Here is an 11,797-nt window from a genome sequence, read left to right as displayed (position 1 = left end):
GCGCGGGGAAAGGCGGGAAGGCGCGCGGAGCCTCCTGGCGGCGGCGGTGGCGGCGGCGGTGGCGGTGGGAAGGCGGCGCGGGGACGGTGCCCGGCGTGTGTGGAGCCGTCGGGCGCCGCGGACTGCCGGAGGGTCGGCGGCCGGCCGGGCTCGGGCTGCGCGGCGAGTGACGGGCGGCCCGCCCAATGGGGCGGCGGGGGGGCGGGCGGGCCGGGGTCCCGGCGCTGCTCCCCGGCGCCCCGGGCGCTTCCTCGGCAAGGTGGCTCCCTGGGCAGTAGTCCGACTTTCTCCTCCATCCTCCATCCTTTGGTTTTATATCGTGATGCAACAGATCCGAGCTTAGAATCGAAGGCTGACTTGCTACACCTACCACATACTGAGCCATAATTTTTGCTTTATGACGGAACCGCACAAACGCACCTTCTATCCGTGTAGACTGCCTCTTTTCTAAGTTAGTTAGCGGTTTGGCCCCTTCCCCTTCCAATGCGCTTATTTCGCATTGATTGTGCCAGTGGCCAGACTCCACATCTTTCCAAGACGTGTTAGGTTTTCTTTCCTTCTCTCTCTCTCTCTTTTTTTAAAGATATAATTGATATAAAACATTGTGTTAGTTTTCGTTTAAGATGTCTTTGGAAGCAATAGATTCCCACCTAGTGGGCTTTTAACTACGCACGTCAGTATTCTATTCTCAATAAACGTTTCTGTTTGCGGAAGTTTATTTAGTAAATGGAGTGCCTTCAGCTATATGAATTATTTCACTTAATTTCACATAAAACAGCCACCCAGTCAGGTCGATGGTTATTCTACTTTCCAGATGAGGAAATGCATTAAGTGCAGAATGTAAGCGTTAAACCAGAAGGTGAACGATGGCAGTCTTCCAACGCCCTTGCCTCCTGTTCTTATTCTTCATTCTCTCCTAGAGGCACCTCCAGAGTCTTCTGGAAAGCAAGTCGGTCACTTTGCTTTCCTGCTCTAAAAACCTTAATTGATCTTTATCGGAAAAAGAGTCCGAAATCCTCAACAGGAGAGCTAAGGCTCAAACTTCGTCTCTAGTCCCACCTTCCCCAAGCCTCAAGTGTGGGTGGGTTTGTGGGACCCCTGGAGCAAGAGCTCTTGGCTGATAACCAGGGATCAGAGATTTTTATTCCTGGGAACCTCCCAGGCCACAGCACTGGTAAACGCGAAGTGAGAATCTAACCTGCAACCCTTGGCCAAATGGGCACGTGTGGGTTAGACTACAAGATGTCAGCAGGAAGCCTCTGGAGTACCTGGGCTCCTTCCAGACCATGTAAATTTCTGAATCCGTGATACTTGATTCATCCTCTATAATTTTTTTTTTTTTTGGTAAATTTCTGACCCGGTGATACTTTTTTTTTTTTTTTTTAAGATTTTATTTATTTATTTGACAGAGAGATAGAGAGAGAACACAAGCGGCAGAGTGGCAGGCAGAGGGAGAGGGAGAAGCAGGCTCTCTGCTGAGCAGAGAGCCGGACGTGGGGCTCGATCCCAGGACCCCAGGATCATGACCTGAGCCGAAGGCAGTCGCTTAACTGACTGAGCCACCCAGGCGCCCCTGACCCGGTGATACTTGATTCATCCTCTGTAATTTAAGTCTTACTTTCTATTTGAAACTGGGTTTCTGTTAAATGGGCTTAACCCTTTCAGTGACATGGTTACGTGTTTATAATATTTAAAGGATTTGATGTAAGTTTCTTTGATCCCTTCGAGGGAAGTTTTTGTCACTTTTTTGCTCAGAAATGGTCAGTGCCTCCTCATTTTCAGTGGTTCCCGTCTTACTCATTTTAAAAGCCAAGGCCTTATAAAAGCTGGTCCTACGATGTCCTACCTCCTGCATGGTCTGCCCTCTTTGATGCTCCTCCAGGCCTCCTAGCCTGCTCTACCTTAGAGCCTTTACCATTCCATCTGCCTGGAACACTCTTCCCCTAGATACCACATGACTATCTCACTTCCTTTGGACTTTACTTAAATGCCAACTTCTCAATGAGACTTGTCCCAGCTATGGTTTCAATTCTCTTAAACGTTGTTGTACTTAATTCTAAATCTTTCCAGGGTTAAAAAATGTTCATCCAAAAAGGAATACAATTACCATGCTAGTTAGCTCTAGTTCTTTATGACTCAGGGATTTTTGCTAAGGAAGCTAATGGGATGGTTTTGGTGACCCTGATGGGACATACTAAATTCTAATTTAATGACTACAATCTTAAAAGAGATGACATTGGAGCCCACGGCCTTTTTTTTTTTTTTTTTTAGATTTTATTTATTTATTTGACAGAGACACACAGAGAGAGGGAACACAACAGGGGGAGTGGGAGAGGGAGAAGCAGGCTTCCTGTGGAGCAGGGAGCCCGATGCGGGGCTCGATCCCAGGAACCTGGGATCGTGACCTGAGCCGAAGGCAGACGCTTAACGACTGAGCCACCCAGGCGCCCCCCACAGTCTTTTTTTAAATTTATTTTTTAGTTTTTAGTTTTAGAAAGGGTAGGGAGGGAGAGAGAGAAAAAGAATCCCAAGCAGGCTCCACGTCCGGCATGGAGCCTACCCAGGCTTGATCTCACAACTCTGAGATCATGACCTGAGCTGAAATCAAGAGTCATACGCTCAACCTACTGAGCCATCCAGGCGCCTCAACTTAAACCTTTCTTAATGACTTGAGTACTATTGTGAATGCAGGTTATGTTAATGTCCTGTGGATGTAAATATTACCATGTTGTAAATGAACCCAACTTACAGGACAGTTCCTATTTTTTTGTCGAAGTTCCTGTTTTTGCTCCTTCCTACAGCTCTACTGCTTGTCTTAGTTCAGCGCCTCACCATTTCTTGCTTTGACAATTACATTAAGCTTTAAATTGGTCTCCCTGGCCCTCCCTGCCCACCCGTTTCTCTCTCTCCATGCTGCTCAAGTTTTTGTCTGGGTATGCAGATTGGATCATCGTAACAATAATACCTGATATTTATTGAGCTCTAGCTGCATGCCAGGCACTGTGCACACGCTATGATCAGAAGAGTGCAAGACTCAGGGGTGCCGGTTTGGGGTCAGTCAGCCAGAATTCCAGTCTCTGTTCTCTTGCTCCTGTGCAATTTTGGAAAATTTTTGAAAAATTTCCCTATGGCTCAGTTTCTTCATATGGTGTGGATTGCAGCAGCTCTCCCTTCGTGAGGCTGTTGTGAGGACCACAATAAGATGAGTGTACAGTGTTTAGCACAGCACCAGGTGAACATTCAAATATTAGCTATTTTCACTGAGATATAACTCATGTGTCATAAAATTCACCCTTTTAAAGTAAATTCAGAGGGCGCCTGGGTGGCTCAGTCACTTAAATGTCTGACTCTTGGTTTTGGCTCAGGTCATAATTTCAGGGTCGTGGGATTGAGCCCTGCTTGGGGCTCTGTACTCAGCATGGAGTCTGCTTGAGATTCTCTCCTTCTCCGTCCCCCTCTGCCTCTACCTCCCCTCCCCAGAGTCTTGCGCACTTGCTCTCTCTCTCTCTCAAATAAATTAATAAATAAAATCTTAAAAAATAAAGTGTAGGGACGCCTGGGTGGCTCAGTCGTTATGCATCTGCCTTCGGCTCAGGTCATGACCCCAGGTCCTGGGATCAAGTCCCTCATCGGGCTCCCTGCTCGGCAGGGAGCCTGCTTCTCCCTCTGCCCACTGCTCCCCCTACCTGTGCTCTCTCTCTTTCTCTGACAAATAAATAAATAAAATCTTGAAAAAAAAAAAGATTCTTCCATGTCTTTAAAAAAATAAAGTGTACAATTCAGTGTATTCGTAGAGTTGCACGACCATCGCCACCCTCTAATTCCAGAACATTTTCACCATAGTATAAAGAAACCTTATACCCATTAGCAGTCATTCCCCATTCCTGCATCTCCCTATACTCGTGACAACCACTAACCTACTCTGTCTCTGTCATCTGCCCATGGTGGACATTTCATTTAAATACTATCATAAAATCTATGGTCTTCTGTAACTAGCTCCTTTCACGTAGCTGGAGGTTTTTAACGTTCACCCATGTTCTAGCAAGGATCAGTCCTTCATTCCTGCTCATGGCTGAATCATGTTCAGTTGTATGGATGTGTCACATCTTGCTTACTATTCACCAACTGACAGACATTTGAGTTGTTTCTGTGTTTGGGCTTTTGTGAATAATGCCTCTGTGAACACCTGTGTACAGATTTTTTTGGAGACGTGTTTGCATTGATCTTGCGTATATATCTAGGAGCGGAATCACTGGATTATATAACTGTTTTTTAAGAGCTTTATTGAAATACAATTCGTATACCATACAATTCACCTATTTAAAGTGTAAAATTCAGTGGTTTTTAGTCTCTCCGTAGATTCGTACAACTGTCACCCCAGTCAATTTTAGAGCATTTTCATCACCTCAGAAGGAAACACTGTGCCCTTTAGCTATCAGGCCTCTCATCTCAGCCCCCTTCCCACAGCCCCAGGCAACCAAGTATCTACTCTGTCTCTATAGATTTTCCTATTCTGGACTTTCATGTGAATTGAGTCATATAGTATGTGGTGTTTTGTGGTTGGCTTCTTTCACTTAGCAGAATGCTTTCAGAGTTCATCCATGTTGTAGCACGTACCAGTACTTTAGTCCTTTTCAAGGCTGAATGACATCCTATCATATGGATATTCCATTTTCCCGTTGATGGACATTTGGGTTGTTTCCATCTTTTAGCTATTACGAGTAATGCTGCTACAAATGTTTGTATACAGATTTCTGTGGGGACGTATATTTTCATTTCTTTTTTTTTTTTTTAAAGATTTTATTTATTTGACAGAGAGAGACACAGCAAAAGGGGGAACACAAGCAGAGGCAGTGGGAGAGGGAGAAGCAGGCTTCCTGCGGAGCAGGGAGCCCGATGCGGGGCTCGATCCCAGGACCCTGGGATCATGACCTGAGCTGAAGGCAGACGCTTAACGACTGAGCCACCCAGGCGCCCCGTATATTTTCATTTCTCTTGGATATATATACCTAGGCGTGGAATTGCAGGGTCCCCTGGTAACTATGTTTAATCATTTGAGGAACTGCCAGACTGTTTTCCAAAATGGTTGCATCATTTCACATTCCCACCAGCAGTGTATGAAGGTTCTGATTTGTCCAGTCCTGGCCAACACTTGTTACCTGTTTGTGTGTGTGTTTATCCTAGAGATCCTAGTGAATGTGAAGTGGTATCTTACTGTGATTTTGATTTGCATTTCCCTAATGACCAGTGATGTTAAACATCTCTTTATGTGCTTATTGCTATTTGTCTTAGTTTATTTCTTATTGCTATTAATCTTATTTATTTTAGCTATTATCTTATTTAATTCTCTTAACAGACTTCCTTAGAGCCTCTTAACAGTCAATATCCTTATTTTACAAAGAAGAAACTGATGCGCAGAATTAAGTAACTTGACTAAGTCACACAGTCACCAGTAGATCTATAATGATGTCACTCTTCTTAAAATCCTGCAAAAGTGCCCCAAACCCACTTAGTGGAGGGGCTTCGGGATCTGGTGCCTATATACTTTTTTCTCCTTTTATCTTCCACTATCCCTCCCCAGGCCCCACGTCTCTAGCCACAGCAAAAAAAATTTTTTTATAAAGATTTTTATTTATTTATTGAGAGAGAGAATGGTAGAGAGAGAGCATGAGAGGGAAGAAGGTCAGAGGGAGAAGCAGACTCCCTGCTGAGCAGGGAGCCCGATGCAGGACTTGATCCTGGGACTCCAGGATCATGACCTGAGCCAAAGGCAGTCACTTAACCGACTGAGCCACCCAGGCGCCCGCCACAGCAAACTTCGTATCATCCCTGAAGAAGGCATGCTGCCTGATACCTACCTGTGCCTTTGCCTCGGTGCTGTATCTAGAATGCCCTTTGTCCTCTGTTTCCTGAATGAACTTTTACTCATGCTTCAAGATCCATTCAACTGTTACTGCCTTTGGGAACTTCTGGACACCTCTAGACACAGTCATTTGCTTCCTTGGTTTCAGAGTTCCCCTATGCCAGGAGTATTTTCTTCATTGTAGTGTAACTTGGTTTAAAAGCTTCTTTCTTCCTCTCCGTCTCTTTCTCTGACTCTCTCTCCTTACAGACACTGAGGTGTTCCAGAGCACTGACTTTTCCCAGAGCCAGAGAGAGCCTGGCACAGAGTTGGTGCTCGATAATTACGTATTAAATGAACACATTTCTCTTTTTTTTGAATATTGCCCTTCTCATAAAAATAGAATAAAAGATTTTTGCTTTAAAAGATAGGAAAAGGCAACATATATAGCTATATGGCGTTCAGAACAGTGTAAAAGTAATCATTGAATCAAAGGTTGAAGTTGCTCTCTTTCCATTGTTTTTCTTTTCTTTTTTAAGATTTTATTTATTTATTTGACAGAGAGAGAGAGACAGCCAGAGAGGGAACACAAGCAGGGGCAGTGGGAGAGGGAGAAGCAGGCTTCCCGCTGAGCAGGGAGCCCGATGCGGGGCTTGATCCCAGGACCCTGGGATCATGACCTGACCCGAAGGCAGACAGACGCTTAACGACTGAGCCACCCAGGTGCCCCGCCCCCTCCATTGTTTTTCTAACCCTTCAGAAAGCCTCCACTGCTGTTGAGTGCTTGGCTCTCAGCATCTGAGCCATCGAGGGTACGACAAACACCTTTGTATCCGCTTCAGTTCCCTCTGTCTCACTGGTTCTGTTGGATAAGGTACAATATAAGGTTCTTACGGTTTCAGAATGTTTGGGGGAAGCTTTATTTCAAAATCTACAATGTATTTTCCATCATCAGAAGATACCCGCAAACCAAACAAAGCCATAATTTTATCTAAGACCTTCTTAATATCTACATTAGAATAGTTATCCTAAGCCTAAACACTAAAATTTTAACTTTTTTTAAAGATTTTATTTATTTTTTGACAGAGAAAAACACAGTGAGAGAGGGAACACGAGCAGGGGGAGTGGGAGAGGGTGAAGCAGGCTTCCGGCAGAGCAGGGAGCCCGATGCGGGGCTCCATCCCAGGACCCTGGGATCGTGACCCGAGCCGAAGGCAGACGCTTAACGACTGAGCCACCCAGGCGCCCCTGAAATTTTAACTTTCGGATTGCAAATCTTATGGAGTACAGATCCTATTCTCATGAAATCTCCTCTGTGATAACATTTTATTTTTTTTAAAGACTTATTTATTTATTTGAGAGAGAGCTCATAACACGAGTAGGAAGGGCAGAGGGAGAGAGAGAGAGAGAGAATCCCAAGCCAACTCCCTGCTGAGCACAGAGCCCAACATGGGGATCCATCTCAGGACCCTGAGATCACGACCTGAGCTGAAACCAAGAGTCAGAAGCTTAACCAACTGAGCCACCCAGGCTCAGCTGAAAAAAATCTGAGTAGGGGCGCCTGGGTGGCTCAGTCGTTAAGCGTCTGCCTTCAGCTCAGGTCATGATCCCGGGGTGCTGGGATCGAGTCCCGCATCGGGCTCCCTGCTCCGCGGGGAGCCTGCTTCTCCCTCACCCACTCCCCCTGCTTGTGTTCCTGCTCTTGCTATCTCTCTCTCTGTCAAATAAATAAATAAAATCTTAAAAAAAAAAAATCTGAGTAACAGAACAGCCTATGTGTCTGTTGAGGGATGGATGGGTAAAGATGTGAGAGAGATGTAGATGAAAAAGAAAGAAATCCTGTCATTTGCGACAACATAGATGGACCCTGAGGGCATGCTAAGTCAAATAAGCCAGATAGAGAGAGACAGATAGATAATACATGTTATCGCTTATATGTGGAATCTCAAAAACAAAGTGAAACTCATAGAAACCAACTAGAAAAGTGGTTGTGAGGGGCTGGAGGGTGGAGGAAATAGGGAGAGGTTGGTAAAGGGGCACGAACTTTCAGCTATAAAGTGAATAAAGTCGAGGATCTAATGTATAACACGGTGACCATAGTTGATAACACTGTATTATATACTTGAAATTTGCTAAGAGAGTAGAACTTAAATGTTCTTACAAAAACAAACAACAAAAAACCACACCAAACCCAAAAACCAACCATAAATATGTGAGTGAGGTGACAGATGTGTTAATTAAAGATGGAGGGACTCGTTTCACAGTATATATGTATATCAGATAATTATGACGTACACTTTAAATACCTTACTGTTTTGTCAGTTATATCTTAATGAAGCTGAAAAAAAAATCTGAATAGCAAACACCCTGGTTCCTAGAGCATAATTAATGAGGTAGTGTTTGAAAGGGGAATATGGCAACAATTTTTTCTACAGAAAAACTCTTCCTTAGGGTGAGATCTACAATAGCTAGTTAGAGTAACCTTAACTAGTTGGCCAACTAGAATGGAGCTTTGCAATCTTCACGTACACTGTGGTTTTGAAAAGACCAGTCTCTCTCAGCACACGAATATGTGGACCCGGTCACATTTTCTTCTGCGTCCACCTTTGTATAAGTTAGCATTTTACAGCCTACAAGAATATGTGTGGTAGTAAAATTGTAAAATGTTTAAGTTTTCTACTCAGCTAAAGAAGTGTTTTAAAGCGGTCTGTGTAATTAATAATAGTGATTACCATAATAATAACTAACATCTATCAAGAGCTTGTTTAAGCCAGGCACTGTTGTAAGCGCTTTACTTAAATGATTTTCTCCTTTACCCTGTCCTGTAGTTCTAGAAGGTATTTCTTTAACTTCATTTTACAGATGGAGAAACTGAGGCTCTAGGTTAACTTCCCGTGTTACCTAGTTAGTGTGTGGCAGAGCCAGAATTTGCACCAGGACAGTGTGATTCCAGAGCCTTTACCCCTCCCCCGCTACACACTGACCAGTCCTGTTGCTCACAGACAGACTACTCACCCGTCTTCTTAAATTTTGAGGCAGCTGATGTATTAATATGTCATCTGGGCCTAGTTGCAGGAAGAAGACACCACTCTAGTGTTTTCATTCATTTACTAAAGGGAATTGAGTGCTTACAAAATCACCGGAAAGGCCAGGAGGAATGGGCTCCAGGCTGGACCTGCAGAAATCATTCCCAGAACCAGACTGCCAAACAGGGCCCCCAGGGGAGGGAATCAGGAGGCCACCGCTGGCACTGCTGTGTTCCAGATGACATCGCTAGTACAGTTCAAGGGTCAAGAAATTGCTTCTCCGAAACTGCCCCTCAACACCCACCAACTGGGGATGGTTGTCTCCACCAAACTTGTCTCTGAACAGCCATGAAGCTCTGGACCCTGAAAGGCTGCTACAGGAAAATCCAGTGTTTCCATAAATGTGATGGCCAGCATTAATGCCTAAGCAGCAGAAAGATGGTCCCCGCCTCATTTCGGTCTTCCAAATCTCACAGAAGAACATCTGATGGATGGACCCTATTTCACATGGGGAAATTTAACCGTAAAGGAGTCTGGGAAATGTATTTTTAAATTTTCCAAAAGAAATTTAGAAAGGATGCTGAAGGTTAATACACCAACGACCATCTGCTAGGGTAGGGGCGCCTGGCTGGCTCAGTCAGTACAGCGAGCACGCGACTCTTGATCTCAGGGTGGCGAGTTCAAGCCCCATGTTGGGTGCGGAACCTACTTAAAAAAATTTGTTTTTTAAAAATATCTGCTAGGGTAGAAGGTGGTGGTTATCCCTAAAAATGACATGTCAACAGTATGTAAAAACTACTTGGGGCACAGACTATGGTCAGAAATCAGTTTTCTTAAAAAGCCACAGAACGTTTGCCTGCCACTATACAGACCCCAGTACTAGTTAGTGTGCTGCTAAGTACCATTGTTGAAATAGTAAAGCTAAAGCTCTCACGGTAAGTATCCTTTCCTGAGTGCCCTCCTAGTTCACTGGGGCTAGGTGATAGATGAGCTTTTAGTGTCACGAGGAGTTGTTCTCAAAAATTATTAATTTTGGGGACGCCTGGGTGGCTCAGTTGTTAAGCGTCTGCCTTCGGCTCAGGTCATGATCCCAGGGTCCTGGGATCGAGTCCCACATCGGGCTCCCCGCTCAGCGAGGAGCCTGCTTCTCCCTCTGCCTACTCTCCCCCTGCTTGTGCTTTCTCGCTGAGACAAATAAAAATTTCAAAAATTATTAATTTTAGGGGCGCCTGGGTGGCTCAGGTGGTTAAGCATCTGCCTTCGGCTCAGGTCATGATCCTGGAGTCCTGGGATTGAGCCCCGCATCGGGCTCCCTGCTCAGTGAGGAGCCTGCTCCTCCCTCTCCCTCTGCCTCTCCCCCTGCTCATGTTTTCTCTCTCTCTCTCTCTGTATTTCTGTGTCTCAAATGAATAAATAAAATCTTAAAAAAATTATTAATTTTATTTCCCCAACTACAGTTTTCTGCTCAAAAATTTTTGTAAGCCTCTAGGCAGCAATGTTTTGAATAGTTGAAGTTGCTGGAATCCAGACCTCCTCACGAGTGGGTAGTCGATGCAGTCATTTTACTAGTTTAAATATATTTGAACAGCTCTCCTTTCTCTGGTGGTTTCAGGACACTCATTTAAAAATTATTTCAGTTTGTTTTCTTCTTTCTCCTTGCCTGTATTTTCTAAATTTTCTGTAAGTATATAATACTTTCATAATCAGAAAAAAAAATACATATTATCTTAAAAAGTGATTCCATTACGTCAGTCAAGAAATTTTTGGTGAGACTTCTTAGCTTAATTGGTTAGTTTAAAAGGCATCAAATTCATTTCTCGCTGCCTATGGACATAAAGCCTCCCACTCTCTTTGATTAACAAAACTTCATGGTCAACGAAGAAAATAGTCAAACAGATTTTTTTTTTGGCAATTAAAAAGGTTTGGAATAGAGTAAAAACTGAAAAATTGTTAATGAGTTGTTACAGCTGATATTACAAATTGTGGCACACTCTGGTACAATCTGGCAAATTGAATAAGTTATAAAAGATCTGGGTGACTACAGTAGGGCTTTCTGAACATATGCGGTAGGATTTTTTTTTTTTCCCACTTCCTGCAACCATGCAGTTTTTAAGAAATGTTGAATTTTTCAAGTTGAATCTTTCAAGTTCTTCTGTTTGGTTTTCTTGCAAATCATATTAATGCCACTTGCAAGAAAAGGGTGATAAGACATGTGTTGCTGTTGTGGTACCTCATCTGCTGGTCTGCCTTTGAACAGCTGTTGTCTTAAGAAGTTTATTTTATTGTCAAAGTTAAAAAGTATGTCTGCTTGCAATTTGCTGTAATCCATTTTAACACCAGAAGTCACTTCTTGCAGATTTTCATATTAAGGTTTCAGTTAAAAATAAGCAAATCTATTTATTTCTGTTAATTCATCATCTGTGCCAATTATCTATTTTTACCTGCTAAAAAATGATACCTGATTAGTGCTGCCATGTGGTTTATTTAAATAAGTAGCTATTAAGTACCTTAGCAGATGTTTCTGTCTCTCATTACAAAAGTACATTATAAATAGCTATTTGCTCTCTCTACAGGACAATCCTTCATATACAGAGTGTGTTTGACTTGGAATCTTCCCTTTTTTACTCCACTCAATTGACTTAGCAGGGTTTCAAGAGCAGCGTTCGTAAATTTTCAGGTATGAGCCATTTTAATTCTTGATATTATATCTAACTTAAATATATAGATAGAAAGTAGAGTTTTGCAATTATAGATTTTATATATCAGAGTATGGATTTATTGCTTGAACAGTTACTGTATAAAACATTCAGCATTCTGATTTTCTTGGCCAGGTCTCCCTGTTCACTTACTGCTAAATTTTTAATTCATTGCCTCTCTTGTGTATCTCTTCCATTCTACCTTAATCAAAGATTCATATGATGTAAGAGCT

The 11,797-nt window shown here is 43.2% G+C and overlaps 1 protein-coding gene and 1 pseudogene across 5 annotated transcripts in view; both read left to right on the top strand.

The window, feature by feature from the left end:
- The window catches only part of LOC112811876 (proliferating cell nuclear antigen-like), a 21,829-nt pseudogene extending 21,486 nt beyond the window's left edge, over positions 1 to 343 (top strand).
- ZBTB8A (zinc finger and BTB domain containing 8A) overlaps positions 1 to 11,797 on the top strand; it is a 90,808-nt gene that overhangs the window by 34,737 nt on the left and 44,274 nt on the right. For 3 of the 5 annotated variants that reach the window (XM_073902988.1, XM_073902990.1, XM_073902987.1), the window contains one exon: positions 11,442 to 11,545. The exons of 1 other annotated variant lie outside the window; for it this stretch is intronic. The gene's annotated coding sequence lies outside the window, so the exon portion shown is untranslated. Of the gene's footprint in view, positions 1 to 6,662; positions 6,717 to 11,441; positions 11,546 to 11,797 lie in introns of those variants that run through there. One more of the 5 variants, XM_073902989.1, reaches the window with a different exon arrangement.

This window comes from Callorhinus ursinus, unplaced genomic scaffold (genome assembly GCF_003265705.2).
Source record: "Callorhinus ursinus isolate GAN/ISIS: 27379988/994484 unplaced genomic scaffold, GSC_fseal_2.0 scaffold18, whole genome shotgun sequence".
NCBI classification, from domain to species: Eukaryota; Metazoa; Chordata; class Mammalia; order Carnivora; family Otariidae; genus Callorhinus; species Callorhinus ursinus.
This window is presented reverse-complemented; position numbering and strand designations above follow the sequence as displayed.